Source organism: Phasianus colchicus, chromosome 3, assembly GCF_987193195.1.
Source record: "Phasianus colchicus chromosome 3, bPhaCol1.hap1.1, whole genome shotgun sequence".
NCBI classification, from domain to species: Eukaryota; Metazoa; Chordata; class Aves; order Galliformes; family Phasianidae; genus Phasianus; species Phasianus colchicus.
In genome coordinates, this window is record NC_143438.1 from 1633640 (window position 1) to 1657496 (window position 23857).

The 23857-nt window shown below is 37.4% G+C and overlaps 1 protein-coding gene and 1 long non-coding RNA gene across 3 annotated transcripts in view; one reads left to right on the forward strand and one right to left on the reverse strand.

The window, feature by feature from the left end:
* CNTNAP2 (contactin associated protein 2) overlaps window positions 1-23857 on the forward strand; it is a 758846-nt gene that overhangs the window by 615759 nt on the left and 119230 nt on the right. The window lies entirely within an intron of this gene.
* Window positions 7246-21991, reverse strand: LOC149918364 (uncharacterized). The gene is made up of 3 exons (XR_016464887.1): window positions 21908-21991; window positions 8735-8856; window positions 7246-7882 (listed from the first exon to the last, which is right to left on the reverse strand). It is a non-coding gene; the product is annotated as an uncharacterized LOC149918364 (long non-coding RNA).

A 23857-nucleotide genomic window follows, 5' to 3' on the forward strand; every position in this document is an offset into this window, starting at 1 on the left:
ATATATTGCTGCAAAAAGTGTTCTTTGCCCTGGGGAAAATTCCAAAATACGCCATTGCTCTTTAAGGAAGAAAAATCAAAATTGATGAATTTATGGAAAGGATTTCTAGAAAACTGAATTAATCCATATTTTAATGCACTATATGCATCAAAACCAACATTATAAATACTAAAGATCTTGACATTTTTGTCAACAAAAGAAGTTCTGTTGCATATATTTTGTATGTAGTTATCATTGTATAATTTTTTTTATTAAAGTAGAAAACACGATCCAGCTAGTGCTATGAAAATTAGGTAAGAAATACAGCTTTTTGGAAGAAAGGTGTTAAAAGTAAAAATGTCCAACCAGTTAAGCAAAAAGTTATTTATTTGGAAAGATTTCTGTGCAGGGCTTGCCAGTGCTACACATATACATGTCATGTTTCTGTAATAGTTGCAAATGGTAGAACATTGCATAGCCTAGTGATATTGCTTCCCTGCACGTAAGAGACTCTATTCTCACATCAGAATTACAATATCATTTGTGATGTATTTCATAGCTACTTCTCTATTAGGTGTAGAAACACTGACATGTCACTTAAGCCCAGTTGCAACTGTAAGGGTACAGCAGAGCTGCTGGCCTTTGCTATCTGTAAGTGCAGGCAGCTGAGAGCATGCTATTTCAGCACATGTAATAAATAAAAAAAAAAATCTGTATTGTATCATTCAGTTTCCTTCCTTCTAACTGACCTTTCATCAGCAATGTATTCCATAAAGGACTTCTTTTCTATCGCATCTACAAGTTGGTGACGCAAAATTCTCGTGAACATGAAAAATAAATTTACTCTTTCTTGCGTATCCAAGCCCATTTGCATTACATTCCAAACTGATTATATGCTTCCCAGAAGAAAAAAAAAAGTGGTAAACTAAGCTTAGATTGTGCTACAAACAAGAAATTCATTCCTGTTAGTGTCAGCTGAAATGAAGATGATGACAAATTTCAATAATAATAATAAAGTATATTGGAAAAAAAATGGTTAGTAAACTTATTAGTCCATGCTTTATTTGGGTACTCAGTGATAGCTCTTTGACATAGAATACCTTGAAAGCTAACATTACACAGAAATATACATTCATAGCAGAAGGAATCTATTTAACAAGCATGACCTAATGATTTGTTTTCCCTTCTTCCTTACAGTTCTGTTCTTTTAACATCTTGAACTAGCTTTTTTTAATGGTACCCTGAGTTTCAAGAGAAAATAACACTGCCATATCATTAGCTTGCAGATCTCGGTAACACACTAAAGCTATGAACAAAGGGAGTTCTCTAATTGTACATCTAGGGAACGTGTTGACAGTCAGAAGAAAAGTGAAGTTGTTTTTACAAAACCAAGATAAGCTGGAAAGTACACCAGCAATAAATAAATAGATAAAAATTATAATAGGTGAAAGAGCTAATCAAAATGTTAGTAGAATATTAAAGTATTGTAGTGACTTGCATTGCTGATTTCTAGAAGTAAAAATACTATCAAATGAAAATTAAGGTCAGTGATTAAAAAAAAAGTTCTAGTCTGGGTGCTTGTAGATGATGTCTTTGACATGATTAAGGATGAAAATATTTTATTTCTTAATTTTTGAATTAGTAATTAGACTGAAAGCACAATGGGAACTTCAGGTATTTAATCCCATTTATGGTTTTCTTTGTTATTTGAGTTAGAAAACTAATCAAAGTATCTGTGTTTTCCCAAATTTTGCTTTTATTGCTGAGTTTATGTATATACATTTATTTTTATTAACCTTATGAATTTCCAATCAGTTGGAAATTGTACTGTAAACATAGGTCAACACTTGATACATTTAAGAGTTTTATTATTTTTCAGAGTATCTGCCTTTAGTAATCATTTAAAAAGTTCTGCTTAATTTCCACAGCTATTTTCCTCATCACGTATTTGTTGCCTTGGATAATATGTATTGCATGTACAATACAGATACATTCAAAGATTATCACAATATTCTTCTCACCCTTTGACACAGCCTTCTGATTCTACCAGCAAAGCAGAAGAAATAGAAGTTCCTTTTCCATTAAAGAATCCAAGAAACAGTATTTCAAAGTTACTTGATTTTTCAGTGGAATCTGTTGAAGGTGATAAAATAAGTACTGATGGGCACCCATGCTTTGGGATAGGATCATCCAGTTGAACTAATCATATTGCTGTGATTATTATGTGATTTCTTTTCTCAGTGACACAACAGAGTAAAATGAGCTACTTTTTCTAAGTAAACAAATCTACTCTTTTATAGTCATTTAATAGCTATATATACCTAGATAAAATTACTTCATGGTTGTCTCCATTTGGACAACGAGCCACAACTCTCCAAGTGTGACAATCCAACCAATCCCTTTTCCAGCAAGTAGCCCATCCATCAAATCCATTTTTCTCTAATATGGCAACCAGGATGTCATTTAGGACAGTGTCAAATGCTTTGTATATAACCATATAGATCACGTCAGTTGCTCTTCATTTATCTTCTGATGCTGTAACTCCATCGTGGAAAGCCAACAAGTTTGTCAGGCATGATTTGTACTTTGTGAAGTCATATTGGTTACCACCAATCACCTCATCTTTATTTTCCATGTGCTTTACTTGGGCTTTCAGGAGGATTTGCTCCATAATCTTGTCAGGTACAGAAGTAAGAGTGACTAGTTTGTAGTTCCCTGAATCTTCTTTTTTACTCTTCTTGAAAATGGGGCTGTGTTTCCCCTTTTCTAGTCAGAGGGAACTTCACCAGACTGCCATTATCCTTCAAATGTGATGGATAGCTGTTTGGCAGGTTCATCCGCTGGTTTCCTCAGAACCCATGGTTGGATCTTGCCAGGACCCATGGACTTGTGCACCTTCAGGTTCTTTGGATCTCAAATCTAATCCTCACTTACAGCAGGCAGAACTTCCTTCTCCCTCTTCTTACCTTTCTTTTCTGAAGGGTGGTGTGGCTAGAGTCCTTGCCAGTCAAGACTAAGGCAAGTAAGTCCTTGAGCACCTCAACTTTCTCCATATCGCTCATGACCAAGTCTCCAGTTTCCTTCCAAAGAGGGCCCACATCTTCCGTGACCTTCCTTTAATCACTAGTATATCTGTAGATTTTCTTCTTGTTCCCCTGTCAGTCTCTGGCTAGATTTAATTATGTCTGGCTACCCAGACAATATTTTTGTAGTCCTCCCAGGTAACCCATTATTGCCTCCACTCTCTATAAACTCTGTTTTTGAACGTGAGTAAGTCTAGGAGTTCCTTGCTGATCCACAGTTTCTTCCTGGCATTCTTGCCTGCCTTCCTTTTTCTTGGCATGCACTGCTTCTGAGCTTGGAGAAAACAGTCCTTGATTACTGACTTCCTTTCTTGGGCACGCCTTCCATCCAGAGCTTTCCCCCATGTCACTCTGCCCCTGAAGAGGTCAAAGTCTGCTCCCCTGAAGTCCAGAGGAGCAAGCTTGCTGTGCACACTCTTTGACACCCTAAAGATCTTAAACGCCACCATTCCATGGTCACTGCAGCCAAGGCTGCCCTTGAGCTTCATATTACTCACCAGCTCCTCCTCATTGGTAAGGACAAGGTATTCCTGTATTCATGCACTCATTACAAGCTCTCAACATTCAACCAGAAAACATTTTCTGAAGTTTGTCACTTGGCTGTAAGACTCTTTCAGTTATAAATTTGCATACAGGTGTATTTCTGGAATAAATACTTGTAATATGACCCAATTTTAACATGAATCACATTGACTCATAGGTCATATATTATCTAATGTATCCCTTTTACTATCAGGTTTTGTTCTGTTTTTTGCTTTCTGAAAGCAAACCGTACCTATGAGCTCTACACATCTTACAGAGCAGGAAGAAATACACATCACAGAAAATTTAACCATCATCCTAGAGGAACATGACTTTTTATAGTTTGCCTGAAGCTGCAGGATATCTACAAGTAATGTAGGATAATAAACAAAAAAGTAAAAATATAGTTCTATTTGGGCATACAGGGAAAACCACTACTGCATACAGTCAGTATTCTTCAAGTCCCTACATCAGAAATAGGTGGGGAGAGAGAAAAGGAAAACTATATATATGGGACTGATCTTGTTAGGAAAAAAAAAAAAAAAAAAAAAAAGAGAAATTTTCAATAGCAAGCATTGACTTTTGATGTAGCTTAACCCCTTCTTTTTAAACCTGTTCAAGATTTACCAAGATCTGCTAGAGTCTGGGAATGTGAATAAGAAGAGCAAGACTTATGTGACTGTTGCCAATACCTGGTTGTGTGTAAAAATATTAGAGATTATACAATCAATAAGTATTTTCACTATGAATACAATTTACAATGTTGTCCTTAAGGAGAAGAAAAAGTTATGCTCCGTGCATTTATTATAATGAGACATATGTCTGATCCTCATAGTCTTTACTGTGTATTTTCCAGCCAGTTATTTTTTTCTGCACTATTTACTGTCTTCTAGAATTAAAATTACACCTGTTTTACACAAATATTGAATTTAGGTACAAGGAAACAATTTCACAATTTACATTTCCACTCCTCCTAGATTCATTAGGAAGTTTAAATTGGAAAGTGTCAGAGATATTTTATATGCTTTAAGTTCGGAATTCTCCCATGCTTTCAGTCCTAGCTAAATATGTATGTTGATATAAACTACAGAAGGAAGTTTGTTTGGATTTCAAAACTAATAAATTATATCCTTATGTGTTTGCTGAAGTAGGAAAAATACATGGTACTCATCACCCATGTTCAATTCTGCAACTGATCATTAAAAAAAAAAAAAAAAAAAAAAAAAAAGTGAAAATTCGTGGAGGAGTTTTGAGCTTAATATTTCAGAGATAGAGAATTCAAATGTAAGAGATTATTTTATTCAAATTTATATCAACATTATGATTATATTACAGGCTAATTTTATCTTCTTAAAACAAAAAAAGAATGAAGTATTTTATGTAAAGTATTGTTTCTAAATTCCTAGGGAATTTAAGCAAAGGCAAACTAGTCTGCTAGATGATATGAGAGTACATCCATCCCTGGATGCATTTAATGCCAGGCTGGATGGGGCTCTGAGCAGCCTGGTCTCAGTGGTTGGCGACCCTGCACACAGCAGGGGGGTTGAAACTAGGTGATGATTGTGGTCCTTTTCAACCCAGGCAATGCTATGATTCTATGGTATAAAGTAGTTGTTCATATTGAACCCAAATCGTCTTAGGGTTGAGCTTTAATTATTATTTATAAAGTTTTATCATCTATGTTACTAGAATGCATATGTCTTGCAACTTACCAATGGCAAAATTATAACAGCAATTGTGCAGGATACAAAATCTAAAAATAAAGTGATGAAAAAATTCCCATGGTATGGAGAGAGATGCTGAGGAGTGTCAGTAAAGCAATAAGTAACTAAGAGCTGAAGACTAAACTGCAGAATCATAAATTGTTGGAATCCCATCAATCATGTGCATACATAAATTTACAGTCATCTTTAAATTTCACCCCATAAATCTGTATAATCTTAGAAATAAAATGGGGAAAAAAATATCTATGTTCATCTGGTTAGATGAAACTTCTCCTGACCTTAGTATTTTCAGCCTACGTATTCCTGCAGCACTAACTGATATTGTAAAAGCATAAAGAGGCAAAAAATCATTGAAGGTGAAGTAAAGAGACCCTTTTTTGTTGTTGTTGATATATGTAAGTAAGTTGTGCTAACTTAGTCTCATTTAGATATAGAAAAGTGAGTGAAAGTAGAGCGGAGTATATCAGGATAGAAGGATCTGCTCTAACTTCATAACACCTAGCATAAAACAAAATACAAAGTAACTCAGTAACACTGTGAAGTGTCCAGCCACCAAATGAAAAAACTAATAGAGAAGTTGTTGAGGACCTTCAATGCTAAGTGAACTTGCACCGATTATCTCTTCACCAGTGAACCTTGTTAGGTATAATTATGTCTTAATACAAAACTTTAAAGTAGCTCAACTGTAGGGATTGTTTCAGACTGTTTTTGTTCTAAACATTCCTGTCATCAACTCACGAGCCCAGGAGAACCTCATGGGGTTCAACGAATCAAAGTGCGAGGTCTTGCATCTCACTATCAGTACAAGCTGGGGGATGAAAGGATTGAGAACACACAGTACGTGGGGTGTATATCACATCCCCAGGATTTTCTAAGGAATGCAATCCTGATTTTTCTCTGTGTAAGTATGTCAGTCTACAATTTTATGTAGATTTGTAGGCGGTCTCAAAGGATCAACTGCAGTACTTATTATCACAGAGTTAAAAGCTGTGCATTTTGGAAAAGTCCTTAGAAGTCTGAAAAGCTTTTGCTCTATTCATTTTTTCTCTGACCTTTGTCTTCTGTGGTCAAACTTACAAAAGTGGGAAAAATATTGATTACAGAACTGTATGAGAAATATGAAGAAATATGAAAACATGTTCCCTTTACCATTGCTGAGGCCAAGGAGAACTTCCACTATTAAAGTTTTATGTTTCAACATCCTCACTTCCAAACTAAAGTAGCAACCTGTGAAGTGCCATAAATCGGAGCAAGTTTCAGAAGTAAGCTTGCAGTTTCTCTTCATGCTTCCTCTTCTCTGCACTAAAAGTGCATCTTCTGTGAGGTGTGTACAATGAGGCAAAAAAAAAAAAAAAAAGTAGAAATTGGAAAACACTTATAATTTCATAATTTCAGTCAAGGTTTTAACTTTTATCAGTTCAGATGGGCTGAAAAAAAAAAGATAAGTGAAAAATCCTTTAATTTGATATCACCATTTTTTTCTCAAATTAATACAGAGTAGTTCTACCCATTTACTCTTTGGAGCTTACAGCAATCCTACTTGAAAAGTCTTAGAATTACAGTCATTTAACTTCTCTGTTTGAAAAGCATGAGGTTGTTTCTGCAAAGAGCAGATGCAAATAGCAGGGCTGAAAAGGTTTAATGGTATCTTTTTGTGTCAAAACTGTAGACTACTGTATGCTGCACCAGCAAGGCAAAATGCAGCCTCTGGAAATGGAAGTTGTAGTTGTAGGCTAGTTCTTTCAAAGAGTACTTAGAAGTTACACACAGCATTTTCTCTCTTTTTTAAAATATGCATTGAATACATGCTGAAATGTTCATATTAATGCTAATTTAAGTCTTCTACAACACTAATAATAGTTTAAAGACATTTTTTATAACAGAGATCACAGAAATAAGAGTGGCTGAAGAGAGAAGGTACCTCTGGGCCCATTTATTCCAGCACTGCTCATTGCAGGGACATACACTTGCAGGGCAGGATACACAGGCCCATGTCCAGGTTGCTTCTGATCTCCAGGGAGGAGACTCCACAGCCTCTCTGGGCAGTCTATTCCAGTGTTTTGTCACCCACACAGTGTAGAAGTGCTTTTTGATGTTCAGAGGAAATCTTTTCCTGTTTGTGCCCATTGCCTCTTGTCCTGCCACTAAGAATCATTGAAAAGAGCCTGGCTTTGTCTTCTTCGTACCCCCCCTTCAGGATTTCTGTACATTCATGAGATCTCCTCCTGAGTCTTTTCTCCAGGTTAAACCGTCTCTCTCAGTCTCTTTTCCAAGAGCAGACATTCAAGCTTTTTAATAATCTTCACTGGACCCTTTCCAGCATGTTTCTCTTACTGGGGAGCCTAGACATGGACACAGTACTCTAGGAGAGAACTTAACCAGTGCTGAGTAGAACAGAAGAATCACCTTTCCAGACCTGCTGTTGTTACGTTGCCTAGCACAGCCCAGGATGCTGTTAACCTTCTTAGCACTAGGGTCACACTGCTAACTCGTGTTCAAGTTGGTATCCACCAAGACACCTTGGTCCTTTCTGCAAACTATTTTCCAGCTGAGTGAACATCAGCGTGGCGGTGCCTGGAAATTTGAATTAAATCAAAAGAACACAGTTGCAATAAGAACTACTGCCAGCTGTAACATCTGATGAGTTTGTCGTTCTTAGAGTACTTTGCAGTTTAAGTACTAAAAACATTATATATCTGGGAAACAAGGTAACTCTCATTAAGAAGTCAACCTTCATTGAGTGTTGACCATGCTTTTTTTGCTTTTTTTTTTTTTTCCTGCCCATCTGCAGGACAACAAACTAAGGTGTTTGTCTCAGGCTCAGTTTCATTCCTGTCAAAGCAGAGCACAGCAAGAGTATTCATCTTCCAAAATATCCATACTGACATCTCCATACTTTTGAAATAGCGAAGGGAGAAAGGACACTTTGCAAGCATGAAGAATACTAAACCCTAGAGGAAATATACATTCTTTTAAATTCTAATATATTTTACAGGATTTTACAGAATGTCTTCTCTGACTTCTTCATTCCTTTTACCTCTTTAACCTTTTTCTTCTGTATTCTGAATTCATTTTCCTGACCATCTGTTTTGCCCATTATATGTATACACACACACACTTCTGAAAGGACTCGTTAGAGACACAGATGACCCATATCTATGTAGAAAAAGTGTAGCTGTAACAAGGATCTTAAATACTGATGCTATGAACTCTAACAATGTTTTCTTTTCCTCAACATAGTTTATTTTTTACCTAAGAGTAAACCGAATAGTCCCTGACCTCTAGAAAGAAATGAATACTAATCCTGCCATAACAGGATGCACTCAAAGCCTGATACGTTTCAAAAATACAATTTCTGTTGCTGTACTAAATCTTGTTCTGTTCTTAGCCTTGCCTATAAGGAAAAAAGTCACCTTCATTACTCACATGAAGTCTAGAGGAGAGACAAAACATAGCCACCACGTTTCTTCATCAGTTTTCAATTCATCCAGCAGCAGAGACAAATTATCTGGACATGGTTCTGTGCTCTGCTGTACATGGAGCTTTTGCTAGTGTGACAAAAAAAGAAGATGAGAAGGGAGACTAGACTAGGGAGGAAGAGCTAACCATAAGTTAAAGAATATTAAAGAAGGCATTATCCAAATGCCTTATTATCACCAACACACACGCAGCATCAACCATCTCACTAGGAAGTCTTTCCAGTGTTTGGCTATCCTTACAGTACAGAAACATTTCTCAATACCCAGTATAAAACTCCCCTCTTGCAGTTTTGTGTTATTCCCACATGTTCATTCCCCTGTTTCCTTGTGTTTTGGAATTACTTTCTCCAATTTTTCTTGGTATATTTTAAATAAAAATTTATACTAAAACTTGTTTGGAATTCAAATTTCAAGAGGAAATAGAAATCATTCAGTGCCGTGCTGTTTTTCGCTTTTGTTTAAATGGATAAATACATGAAAACAAATTCACTGTCAGACTTTTCAGATTAGAACAATTAAAATGTCAATTTTTATTTGGAAAAAAAAAAAAAAATTAAAAGAATACTGTTTCTAGAGTGAAGATTTTTCCAAGGTAGTATATGAATTTAATTATGCATTGTGCAAAGTGTAGATTAATACTTTTTTTTTTTTTTTTTACCCCATATACAATACCTCTCTATATGTAGGAAAAGACAGAACTGTCAAGATCGATATGAGCTATAAAATAGAAATGTAAAGCATCTTAACGATAGTGCACTGCATTATATTTTTAGACTGCTAGCAATAATAGCAGCAGTTTTGCATTTTCAAGCTGTAGTTTTGATTCTACATTGCTCAGAGATTTATTTATTTATTTTTAATTCAAACAAAAATTACTCTTCCTGCTAACTTCTACTGCTGTAGCATTCAAAGTTCAACACATGAAGAACTTGAGTAATGTGAAATTGGTAAGGAAATTTTGGAAGTTTTAATAACCAAAGCTATAATTTATGAAAGCAATTCTTTTTGAAAATTTATTTTGACTTTTAATGATCCTTAGTGAAGGTAGCTTCTTAAAAATACACAAACCAAAATCAGTACATTCTTCTTGCCAAAGGATACTGCAAATGCTAGGTATGCACAAAGGGATCAACAAACTGATGAAGATTACCCTCACAGTTAATAAATATACTTCTGCTGCTTCTGAATAAGAAAATAGATATATTTCAGTCCTTCAAAAATATTTACTGGGAGTTTTATAATCTACTTGTCCTGGGCTTGTACTCATCTATATATTTCCACCACTGTCCTGAGCAGAAGGATGCAGAGTTGGATAGACTTCTAGTGTGACGAAAGAAGTTAAGAAAGCTTCATAACTCCTCAGTTCAAGAAAGACAAGAAAGTCTAGCAGCGGCCAAAAATACTATTTGGGGCCTGTACTATTTGAGGCCTCCCTCAGAGAAAAAGCTGAGAAATACACAACTCCTCAGACTGAAGAAAAAAAACAAAGGAAATTATATGTGTTAATGTTAGTCATGGAAGCCATGCCACAGCAGATGCTGCTATTATTCTTCTCTCTGTTGTTAGGAAAATTTGCTTTAGTTTCTTCAATAATTCTTCCACTTTAGAAGAGGATTTAAGAATTGGACCATTGTCCCTTATGGGTCATTAATCTTCAATAACCCATGCAGCACTCAGTCCTGAAGAACACAGGAATTCTATGTTTTCTCCTAGAAGATCTTTTTTCAACTTCTGGGGTATTAGGGGTCCCAATAACCAGCCAGTATGTTATCTTTTTAAGATAATCCATTCTATGTACATACACTGCTGTCACTCCTTGCTGGCTCATCAAGGATAACATAATAAAAAATACAACAGTGACAGCAGAGCAGCGAGATCCCAGGCTGCAGAAAGTGAGGATTCAATCAAACACAACAGTAGGAAACCTAGAAATAAAAGAAAAAGTATACTTACCTTCAGAAGGCCTCAGGTACACAGGAATCTCCAGAGAAGTACCTTTGCCTCCCCTGCCAACCCTTAAATGAGATGTGTGAAGGGGTAGATCCTGGCTTCACCCCTTCTGGTCACTAAGGTGCATTGAACCTGAGCTTCCCTGGGTTCATCCTGCCTTCCTACCAGGTGCTCAATCACTGTTTCCAGACAGGACTTAGCATTTTCTCTACACTCAGGGACAAAACAAGATGCAACAGTCATAAACTGGAATATAGAAAGTACCATATGATCATGAGGAAAAGTACTCTACTTTGAGGGCGACTTATAACTGGAACAAGCTGTCTAGGGAGGTTGTGGAGTCTCCTTCTCTAGAAACATTCAAAATCCACCTGCACTCTTTCCTGTGCAACTTACTCTAGAGAACCTGCTTTAGCAGAGAGAGTTGGACAAGATAATCTCCAGAGGTACCTTCCAATACCTACATTAAAATAAAAATACAGTCTTGCTTTATGTACCCATAACTTTTCTTTCACTCATTTAATGGCCAACCTAGGGGAGCTCAGATGCATACAAAGCACCTGAATGACTAGAAGGGTCGGAGTCAGGATCTATCCCTTCCCAGTTCTCATTTAAGTGTTGGCAGGGGAGGTAAGAGTATTTTGCTGGAGCTTCCTGCCTACTGGAGGCCTTCAAAAGGTAAGCAGTTTTTCTTTCTTTGTTTCTGTATCTAAAGCTGCTGCACTTGGGTTTGTTCTCATTTGCTGTAGCCTAGGATTCTGCTACTTGGCTATTATTGCTGACTTTTAAATCACATTACAGCATAACAACTACTAAAATAATAATAATAATAATTCAGTTAACCTTTATAGTCAACTGATTTGGAATACATTACAGACCTGAAAATTGATGGTCAATCATTGTATTCAGAATGCACTACATTTAATTTTATTGGCAATTTTTTGTATCTCTAGGAAAGTTGAAGGGGGTTTTTGAACTGAAAAGAGCAACAGGGAAAGGCAGATTATTTGTTTCTCCTATGGAGCAATCTAATGGGTAGTCTGTTGCTACCTCCAGTGTTCTTGCCAGTCTTTTCTCTGTGGGGGTATAATCAGTGGCATTGTATCTCAGAATTGTTCCTATTAATTCAAATATACTTACTGAACTAGTTTTATCTCAAAGCACTATTCCCTGTAGGGATATTTTCTCAAAATATTAGAAGGTATATCATGTTTTTATCCATATCTGCTGACTGCATAGCCCCTACTCTTTTCTGAAGTTCTTAGAGGTTTCAGGTTTCCCGGTCCTAATATGTGTTTTCCCTAGTATCAGACTCTCCTTCATATAAGGCATTGCCTGTGTAGTTATTTTATTTTAAATTTTCTGACATGGAACTTGAATTTTTTGCTCATGATAGGATCTTAATTCTGGGTCACTCTTGGAGGTAAAGTCCATATGAGAGAGATACAAGAGGGAAGATCTTAGGAGGTCTGTATTTCTTCCTTGCTGTTCTCTCTAAAGTCTGAAAATGAGCCTAGCAGGAGCAGAAATGATGGAGATGTAGCTGCAGAATTGAAACAACTTCACAGGAAGATGTGAGCAGCTATCTCTGGAGCTGTTTTAATTTACATTACTGTATGCACACACCCATATGCCAGTGTAGTGTTCAGAAAACATGATAGGATATTCAGATCTGCTTTCCATATCTCTTGCTCTTCACAGGGAACATCTCAGGATCAGAGAAAAAAAAAAAATCTTTGCTGATATGAAGAAAAAAATACTTCTAAATGCTTATATATTTGAGATATTAAATGATAACCAAGTACTGAAGGACATTTGTTTTACAGGTTTAGTCTGCTAAAACAAACAAACAAACAACAAAAAAAACCCCAACCAGCTAGTCATAGTACCTTGTGTTATATTTCATTAAAAAGTTTATTATTTTATCTTATATTATTTTGAAAAGACTTGGCAGCAAAGTTAGGGGATAAGAAATGTGAACTTAGTGAATTCTACAGCCTGTATGAGTTTTCTTTTCAATTATTATTCTTGGTTAGTGATGGTAAACTATGAGCAAGCAATTATCTGGCAGGTTCCAAATTTGTGACCATAAATTTAATTCTGATTATTAGTTTATCCCATGTAGAAAAAGTAGCAGCTGCAATAATTGCAGTCTATCTTCATGAGATTCAGCTGCATATATATCTCAGAATTTTGTGCAATATTATAGTTCCACAACAGCAAGTAAAAATGTGCTTCACTGCAGTTTCAGTATTCAGGATTTAGATTCCATTTGGGATAGACATGAGCTTTAGGAAAGGTTTTGACAGGACAAACATCTGATGTTGCATAATATAGTACATACAGTTATTTAATGCAAGTGTGCTCTGTCTCAATACACACAATATAAACACTTTTAATGTGGCATTCAAATTAACATATTACAATATTGCAAATAAAAACAGCATGAGATTGAGTCTCTTTAAATGTACATTTCTTTCTCTGAGTTCTGTTTTCTAACTATGCATCTATTTACAAAAATTTTCCAATGCAATCATTAAATATAGGACCATTTTCTTTCTATTCTTCTTTCCTTCTCCTTTTCTTGGTTGCTGTTTTGTGTGTCTGTGTGTATTTGGGGCTTTTCTTTTTTTGAAAGTAGTTAAATTTCCTACATATCTGTGCCTTCAGGAGCAGAATCTTTTATAAAGAAATTTCAAGAGTAGTAAGTTCTGAAGAGAAGAAACAGCAAAATTTTATTCTATTTGCATGAGGAACTTAAACTGATAGTGAAAATTAGGCAAGGTCTCATTCAAATGAGGTAGAAATAGACACGTTTGTCCAAAGATCTCTTCTCCAGGTATTGTCTAGCAGGACTACATGCACTTTGTTTTAGACAACAAAGGGTTTCCCCCTGAACTGAAAAGACTCGCTGTTATCATTTTATACCAACAGAAGGGCAAGAGATTGACAACTGTTAATGGTGATTATCTGAGGGGAACACTTAATTTACTAAATTTACTAAATATGATATTATAATGCAAGATAGAACAATATAATTGGAGTTGAGTCTAATATCTCAAAATGATAGTCCAAAACTGAAGACCTTACTCTAATGCTGAAGAAGAGACAGCTAGGGATCACACAACCACAGTGATGAACAGTAAAACAAATAGGATCTCATGACTTGTGAGCACTTTTATCTTTCCCTCTAAATGGAAAATGGAAATACAACAGTGAAAGTCTTCTGAGATATATAGTTTTTCTCTTCTGAGAATCAGGTACGTGGAAATATCGACAATTCACAGAACTGGAGCATTAACTCCTTAACTCCCAGTGCACTGCACAATGTCATGATGTGAAATAACAAAATCATAAAATCATGACCACAGCAAAAGACATACGTATTTTAATTCAACCTCTTGCTTAGCACTATATGGTAACTGTTGAGTCATGGCTTGAACCACTGACTGAGCACCTGGGGAAAGGATTCGGTCAACCCTGGGAGCACAGTTGAAGGCAATTCAGCTGTGTGACTGGAAGGGGTGCAGCCTAACTCCACCTCTCTTAGACATCACTTAAGGGCCAACTGCTACTGTGCAAGAATCTCTGATTGGAGATCCCTCTCTTGTGGATTTTCTATTACAAGCCCATCTCTCCAGAGATGGGTGAACACTTTTTCTTTTGTTACACCTTTCTATTATGCTAGTCCCTTTGTCATTACACCTTTTATCATTATCACCATTTACCACTATCACCATTCCATCACATTGATTGTTATGAACGCATGCATTTTCTTATTGTTTATCTTAGCACAGGTTCATTAATAAGTTTGTCCTGGTATCCCTTGGACATACATCATAGTCCACCCTTGTCATGCTGATGCATGGTGACTGCATGCTTGTCTCCTCACTCCAGAACAGCAGTTGTCAATTTGATGTGTCTCACACTTGCATTGCCTTCTTTCCTTTTCATACTTGTCTAAGCGGTAACACCAAGCTCCTTGCAGCAGAGTCAAAAAGAAAGGAATTGAAAACTAGATTTTGAGATTTTAGAAACCATGAGGCTTGTTTTGTATTATTCAGAGGGCATGATAAACCTTTCTCATTGTACAATCAAAATAGAGTTTGGCTGTTTTCTTGGAGAAATAACAGCGCTTTCAAAACCAAGTACAAAGTATGATCAGGAACAACTGATGTGGCGAGGCCCTGGGTTCAAATTATGTTCAGAAATGTGAGAGAAGTAAAAACAAGACTGCTGTCTTTGTGTGTCACAAGACTCATTTTTCTGGAGTTCATGTGTGTTACTGAAGAAGAAAAAAAAAAGAGTGCTGAAAGCAGCACATAGTGTTTCTTGCTGTATCTTTCTCTGAGAGAATTTCTACGTAAAAACAAATCTGGTTTGAAAGTTGATTATATAGGCATGACATCTTATAGTCATGGGGTTATCTTCATAGGGCCAGCTGCTTATACAATTATCAGGATGCTATCTGTTCTGCTTTCTCTGGGATTGGTCCAAGAGAATCTACATTCCAGCAAGTAGATGGGCTGAGCTTTTCCTTGACTCATCATCAATCATGGACAAGCTGCTAATTAATTTTCATTATAGTGTCCATCTGCGTATCCCTTTCTGCAGGGATAAAGAGATACTCTGTAATTACAGATTGGTAATTGTAATTACAGAATCACAGAATGGCCCAGGTTGGAAGGGACCTCAAGAATCACGAATCTCCAGCCCTCCCCCCACCACAGGCAGGGCCATCAATTTCCACATTTAATACTAGACCCATTGCCCAGGGCTCCATCGAACCTGGCCTTGAAAACCTCCAGGGATGCGGAGGTAGGGGGCAAACTGCTCAGACTCAGAGTGCATGCATGCTCCTGTAAGCACTCTGGCAGGACCACTGAGTTGAGCAGAGAATCTGGGCTCCCCCTCCTCTGGGCACCCACTAGTTCAGACTGGCAATTCCAATGCAACACAGGTGAAAGTTTGCTTCTAGCCTGGCATAGGCTTTATGACTGTCTATAGAATTTGAGCTAGGTGATAGACTACGTTACCTGTTTTTTCCTGGTCAGTGTGTGTAGGAAGAAACATTAAAGTTTTTGTCTTCTTCACTACACAGAATAAAATGCCTAATTTTGAAAGTCAGTTTCAAGAATGAAAGAGTACTTCAAAGAAAACTGTGGAGAAAAAAAGAGCAGAAGTGTAGTTACAGCATAAAATAAATACTTAATGAATCATTTAGAAATATTGTATGCAAAAGTTTTGAAAATTAAGACTAGAACAGTACCTAAGATTTCCATGTTATTTTATCTCCTCATGCATATTTTTAACTAAATACCCTGGGCAACTGAAGGCCTTGAACCATATATAGTCGTTATCTGGAGTCTTGGTTGTAAATTAAGTGACAACACATTCAGCATACACAGCATTGCCTCTCTCAGAGGATTTGTAACATATGTTTTCTCTTGGGTATAAAACTCTTGTGGGATAATAAAAAGCTAACCTGCACCTAACTAAATCATACTTAATCTGGAGGAATCACACAGTGTATTTCAGTAGTGCCACTCAAGCTAAGTTTATCAGAGGAAGGTTAAAGTCAGACCCTCAGGAATAAAGGCTTCAAAAAGCTAAGACACAGATAAAATTTCATTTGGAAGGATCTGTCTTCTAAAAGAATGCCCTAAATATCTGTATTTACAATATAGCACTTAGGGGCTTTTGGATTCTGTAACAGTGAGCTAGAGTTATTGCAAAAGAAGGTTATGCAATATTACTTGGAAAATTACTGTTGTAAGGTTAGTAAGACAGGCAGACACAGGTCAAGAGTTGCAATATAAACATGATTTAAAGCAGCTGCAGTTGTTGATGCTGCAGAAGCTCTCAAAGATTTCAGCAGGGATTGCAACCATACAATGAAAAAATGATACGAATTTATTAGAACCCAAAGGCACAAACAAAACATATTTAAACTGTGGTGATGGTGAACTGTCACAGCTTGAACTGAGTGCTGTTGATAACTATTGCATCAGTCCTGACATCAAATTTGCCCTGAAAAATCCAGTCTTCCATCTGAGTATACGCTTGTGCTAGTAAGACTTCTACGAACAGTCTTTAGATATTTGTCTCTTCTACCCATACCACTTACTATTACAATATCAGCTTAAAAATAAAATCTCTTTTCCACTGTTCAACATTAATTTAAGCTTTGATTTATTTATTTAATCTTTGATTTCATTCATCACGAATAAGAGGCATAGAAAACAGGCTTTCTGATTAAGATTTCTTTCTGATTTCAAGTGCTTCTACAGCACTTTTTAAAATCTATATTTACTATGATTACAATGTAAGGAAAATGCCTTATGGTCTTAATGCTCTTACATAGTTTGTAAAGAAAAGCAATAACCAGTTTCTTTTTTTTTTAATTTAATTCATCTTTCAACTGTCTACTTCTTTTTGCAATTTCTGTAGACAAGACTATTGAGGATGACCGTTGCTTTACTCTGTTTTAATTACTAACATCTCCATTAAAAACTGCTTGGATGAAAGCTGAGAATTCAAAATGCAGGACTGCATATGTCAGCATGGCTTTACTTTGTGATTTCTGCTTCCGTGTGGAGAGTATGGCAAAGATTATATTTCATGAAATAATTTCATTAATTTTTACTAGCTATTATTAATTATGCCTGTTGGAAGGAAGACACTGCCAGAAAGATTGGTGGTAAGGTAGTACTCTCAGCTTTGTCACAGGTTTAGATTACGTCAAAGCAAATAATTCTAATTATCTGTGTCAAGTTGCTTCGTATGTGCAACACGGAATCCTGATGACAACATCTTATCAACTTAAATGGAAATCATTGGACTTACAATCTCTGTTAAGACTCTGTACGGTGACTCTCAGGAAGTGCAGTGAGAAAGAAAGACAAACCTGTGGATGGAGGAACTAAGCAGAGTGTTTCCTAGTTACTGAAGAGGAAAAAAATCCCAGGAGCCCTACTACCTTATGAACACCTCTTGCAAAGACCACGACTTGCTCCAATCTGACAAGAACTCTTCCAGAGTGGTTAATTTGGTAATACTATGGTTACTTTAAACCCCTTCAAATAGACAGAATGGCTTTGAGGAGATACTTCGGGCCCTTGAAACTTCAGAAATGCTGAATACAATAAATTCTTAATAGCAATATTTTTGATCCTATATTAATTTATTCTTTGACTTGAAATATCATATCCCATAGTTCTGTATCACGCTTGAACAAAGATGTTGGGCACCGCTGTCGTGTAAACATGAATATGAGCCAGAAAAAATAGTCAGTTCCATGTCTGAGAGGGGTAAACACTGGGCAGAGTAAACGCCTGCAGTATACTAAATGTAACTTAAAGCAAGAAGTTATCTTAGTTTTGGTGCAGATGGGTTATATAATCAGGCTTGAAAGGCCTCGTTACACTACAGCTTTACCTTTTCCTATGCAAAACTGTTTAAGTTGGTGGTTTCTTCAACAATGCTTCTTGGAAACAATGAAAAAAAACATAATCTGTGGTTACTATAGATGGTGTATTAGCTGCGCATTTTAATAAATCTCCAGACAGTTCAGCACCCTTGTGATACTGAAATATCTATTTATATTTCATACTTCATAGTTTTAGCTTCTTGATAAGTGGCATGCTCCATCATTTTGACACAATGAAACAGAGCTCAGTGGAATAATGAGTGTTAGATGCTGAGACTGAAGTTTCTGCTAAAGCATCACCTATCCATCTATTTAAAACTAAATGTATAAAGACAGTTTGCTAATTACTTAAATTAAATGGATTATCTGAATACTTCTAATTTATTTTGACCAAACAGAAACTCATATCATCTAATATGTTCTTGTCTATTCAGAGTTCCCCAGGAATTATTCAAGTTGAACTGAATTAACAACTTTGAATTATCAACACTTCCATTAAACTCTCTGAGAAACTTGCTGTGCAAGACCATGCTATCTGCACCACAGTACATAAGCAATGCTGAACCAGATGCAATGTCACATTTATTTATAACTGCCATTAAAAGAATGTCAGTAAAATTACTAGGTGTCACAATGGAGAAATGAAGTCAGTGTAGGCTCGTATATATACATATGATTGTATATTTATAAGCTTTTTTATGTATTTCTGTGAGCCACTGGCTATTGGAAATTGTATGGCTTTCAATAATCTCCCAGGTAATCTGCCAGAGTTCAGACTATTTCTGGCACCTGTCCCAACAAGAAGACAATAGGCAAAAGTACATGGTATTGCTTTAGCTTGTCCGGTTCCTTTTCCAGAGGCAGCTGGCATTGTTCTGAGGTGTCAGAAGCTGACTACTTCTTCAGCTATGTCCCATATGATTAAGAGAGGAAGGGAAATCCTTGTATAAATGCTTTCTTCCTTTTTGTCTGCACCATAATTAGAAATGCTATATATTCATCCTGAATATATTCATTTGGGCTACTTGCCCTGCACTGTTCCTTGTATTTTCCATCCTCTTTTTTTTTTAAAAAAAAAAAAAAACAACAACAAAAAAAAAAAACCATGCAAATAGATATCTTAAAGGGAAAAAAAAATGCATCATAAATTGCAAAAATATAAACTGGTCTTATTAAGGGCAAAAAGATAATGCAGTCACATTTTATTATGCATATATTATTAGCATAATAGTCTTTTGCAATTGCAAGGCATTCTGTTTGTGTGCTGGGTATATTCATGGAGACGTGGTGAATAACAAACTGTGTCAGCTAAAGAAAATAAGCTGAAGCCATTGCTACCATATTAGAACTGACAATAAAGAAGTAATTAAATATCTTTAACTGACTCCCTTTTAAATACCCCTCAATCAAATTTCTTTTCCCCTAGTATTCATTTTTATCCTTATCATAAATGTATGAATCTTGTGAATGTTCACATTTGATTTGCTCATTTTCATTAACTGGCTGACCAGGGACAATCCCTGTTGAAAATGTGAGACTGTATTCCTTGACTCTGTGAAAAGGCTAGACAAGTAGACTGCAAGTGTAATGCTGAGAAGAGAAGGAAATGGAGAAATGAAAATAGACTTAGAATTCAATATAGTCTGGAAAACTGCATTAAGAAAATAGGTGGTCAGGGAAAAATCAGCAATGTGAGCTGGAAATGGCTCAGTATAGTGTGGTGAAAACAGTTATTAAGCTGTTGTATTAAAAACAAACAAACACACACACACACACACACAAAAAAAAAAAAACAACCCACAAAACCACAATCCTCGTTTGTATCTTTGAAATCCTCACCTAAGCTGTTCCTTCTCCTTTCTCCTTCCTTCCAGATCAGAAACCAGTTCCCTTGTCTTCCCAACACACATATCAGAGACAAGAGGAAGGAGCATTTCCTGCAAATCCAATACTCATTATCCTACTATCAATTTCCTGGCTACACTCCCAGAACAGGCTAATAATTGCAGGCAGCTAATGCTCTGTGAACAAGAGGTTTCTTCTTTTCAGAAACAAAGATCAAGTATTGGAAATGAGAGCTTGAAAGTGATGCCTAAGTGACTGGAAATCAGTCAAGGGTTATGGAGGTGGTGAGGCAGGCAAGCCAAGAAAGGTTTTGATGAAAAGCTAAGGGAAAAAAAAAAATCTAGTTTACTAAATATTATAACGGAATGTGAGATAATACAAATATAATACAGTATGATTGGGATTCAAGCTAATAATAAAATGAAGGAGAGTTTCCGAAACTGAAGTCCTTACTCTAATTCTGTAGGCAAAATGGATGAAGGAGAGAGAGACATATGACTCACAGTCAGTTTTATCTTCCCCTCCAAATGAAAGAAGGAAATGGAAAAATGAAGTCTTCTGGGAGTTGTAGTTCATTCTTCTCTTCTAAGTTCAGGGACTGGAAATAGCAACAATCCATGGAACTGCAACATTGACTCTTTAACTTCCAGTGCTCTGTGTGATATTATGATGTGGAATACTAATGAAAAACTGTTAAACCATGACACCAGTTTTACTTTTTGTCTGTCCTATATCCCTTGGGAGTGTGAACTCCACCACTGCATGGTCACTACAGCTCAGACAGCTTCCAGTCCTGATGTCACCGATCAGTTAATTTGCAGTGGTGAGCAACTGGTCCCATATCACATTCCCCTCAGGGAGGTTGTTTATCAGTTGGCTAGGAAAGTGAGATGCATTCCAGGAGCCTCCTGTATTTCCTACAGCACCCTGTGCTACTTTTCCAGTAGGTATTATGGTGCTTCAAGTCCCCCTGCAGGGCAAGAACCTGTAATTGTGACACCTCCTTTAGCAGGAGGAAGAAGACTTCATCAACAGGCTCAACACCTTAATTCCTTTGAAGTATTTACTTTGAGTCTCCCTGTTGCCTTAATTGTCATAGGATTTCAAATGTGCAGCAGGTTGAGGGCACCTGCTGGCACCCTATCTCTCTAACCTAGGTATGCAGTTCCATGCCTTACCATGAGCAGGCCTCCCACTTCAAACCTAGCTTAAAGCCCTGCCAATGTTCCCTGATAGCTTTTCCACAGGGACCCACTTCGCTCTTTGATAAAGGTGAGATCCATCTGGTGCCTGGAAGCCTGATAACATATAGGCCACTCAGCTGTCTAGGAAAAAAAAAAAAAAGTTTTGGCAATGGAACCAGCCATGATTCCAGGTAGTTATCAATAGGATCATTCAATTTCTTTCAATGTACTTAATCCAGTACAGGGAGCAGGGAAGAAAGGATGAGCTGTGCCCTCAAATCTTTTTGCTGATGTGCCATGAACCTGAAGCCCCTTTTAATGGCTTTTGAACTGTATGTAGCTGCTTCACCACTCCCTGCATAGAAAAGCAGTACCAGGGTAGGCAGTTTCCTTTGCAATATCTGTTACTTGATACCCAGAGAGGTAGCAGTCTTCTCTAAGAAAAGGGTCTGCTCAGCATATTGCGTGTTCAGTTCCATGCAGGGAATAGCTGCCTACGACTGATACCAATCTCTTCTTCTTTAACAATGTAGGTTTGATAATGGTGAAAGACTTCTTGTCTAGGTTTTGTTGATTTCTCTAGTGTAAGTAGTTGTTATCACCTAGAGATGTGCACTCCACATCCAGAGCCTTGCACCTGTTCTACAGAGATACCTAGAGGGATGGAGTAGACAAGGAAGGATTTCACTTGCAGTCCTGGCCATGGACTTACCTCCATTCATTCCTTTCCTTTGAGTTCTTGTCTTCAACCTGGCAGTGAGGGGAGACAGGTTGCCTTGGATCTTGCACTTTCTTCTGTGGTGGAACCTGCCCCTCTGAGGACAGAATGTAGTTCCTTTGCTCCATCCTCTTGGTGTCTGTGACGCTTTTTAAGCTACATATTTCAACTTGTAGCCTCATCACTAACCTGGGGAGATCATCAGCTAGCTCACACTTCTTGCAGCTGTTCTCACCACTGACCCCAGATGCCTGTGAAAGGTGCAGACAGTGGTCTGGGTGGCTGCACATTTGCCTCAAGGATCCATCTGGGTTTCATCTTCCTTCCCCATGGGTGCAGATGCTCTGGCTCTCTGTTGGGTTGATACCAACAGAGGGGGTTGGACTCAATGGTCTCTGGAGGTCCTTTCCAACCCCTACGATTCCATGATAGGGTCTCTGTTCTCAGAGGGTGCAAATCCTATAATGAGAGGATTATGGCTCTGTGCTTAGAAGGCAGTAATCACCTACTGAATGTACCTCTCTAGCCAACAAAGTGATAGCTCTCCCTGCTTGCCCTGCTTGCATGAACTGCTACGCAAACTGATGCGCCATGCCTTGGATGCTGGTGGGTTGCTCATAGATGCTGCCTTTGTAAATGTTGGGAGATTCTGTTGTTCCTCCTGACTCTGCCTATGTTGCACTGCAGATCCACGCTTCTGAGTTTGCAGTTCTAACTGCAGTATTGTCTCACTGGGAAATGTTTCCCAGCACTCTGCTCTAGAGCTGGTCCCCTCGAGACTTCACTGAGGTGGAGGTTACAGTGGATTACAGTGAGTTCATGGTTTTAGACACAGAAGGAACTTATAGAAGGATCTCAACATTAGCCAGACTTTGGCAACATGGATAGTGAGACAGATATACATTCTGACATGCCCTGTAGGCCTTAGCTCTGCCTTGGTACACATATACAGGAGCTATCAGACTGTTCCGTATTTCCTTGTGCTGTGAATGCTCTCACTGTACTTCCAAGGTGATATAAGGTGAGGAAGAAATTTCCATTCAGGGACTTATCACAATATCAGGCCTGGACACAGTTGAATACACCAGAAAAATTCCTCTGAATCTAGCAAGACAGGCTCCACTTGTTTGTTCAATATGTGCAATGCTGAGTACTTCAAATATGAGAAAAAGTATGGATGTGTAAAAGAGCTCTTCTCTTTCTGAGTCTTGCTGAACAGTTTTATGGTGCAGAAATAAAAGAATATTATTCCAAAAGTCCTCAAGATTTTAAACTATCTCAGCTTATGCCCAGAAAGGGAAAAACTTTTATAAAGATAGCTACTTCAGCATCTATCCCTGTAGTACCTACAGGCAAAGGTGACAGGCCTGTGTTTTTACAACTGTTATACCACAGGACAAGATGCTACCCTCAAAGAATCACGCAGAATCACAGGATGGCCAGGCTTGGAAGGGACCTCAAGGATCATGAAGCTCCAATCCCCCTGCCAAATGCAGGGCCTCCAACTTCCACATTTAATACTAGACCAGGTTGCCCAGGGCCCCATCCAATCTGGCCTTGAACACCTCCAGAGACAGGGCATCCACAGCCTCTCTGGGCAGCTGTTCCTGCACCTCACTACTATGGCTTGTATTTTCCCAACTGTGTATCTGCCAGCATAGAGAAATCTGACTCCAGTTTTCTGATCTTCAGGATAAGGATATTTCACTGCCTCATTTTCTAATGGGTGAAAGGGACTTTTGTTAATGAAAATATTTTGTCAGACTTTCAACTAGCTGAGGTTTAGTAAGGTTGGGCTGATTTATTTTGGCACTTGCCAAGTCCACCATGCATGAAAAGGATGTAGAAATGGTTAATTTATGAGCAGTCCCCTCAAAGTTGTGTATGTATATATTTCAGGAGATATGAATGCAGTTCTTAAAGGCATTCAAGAGCATCAGTAGA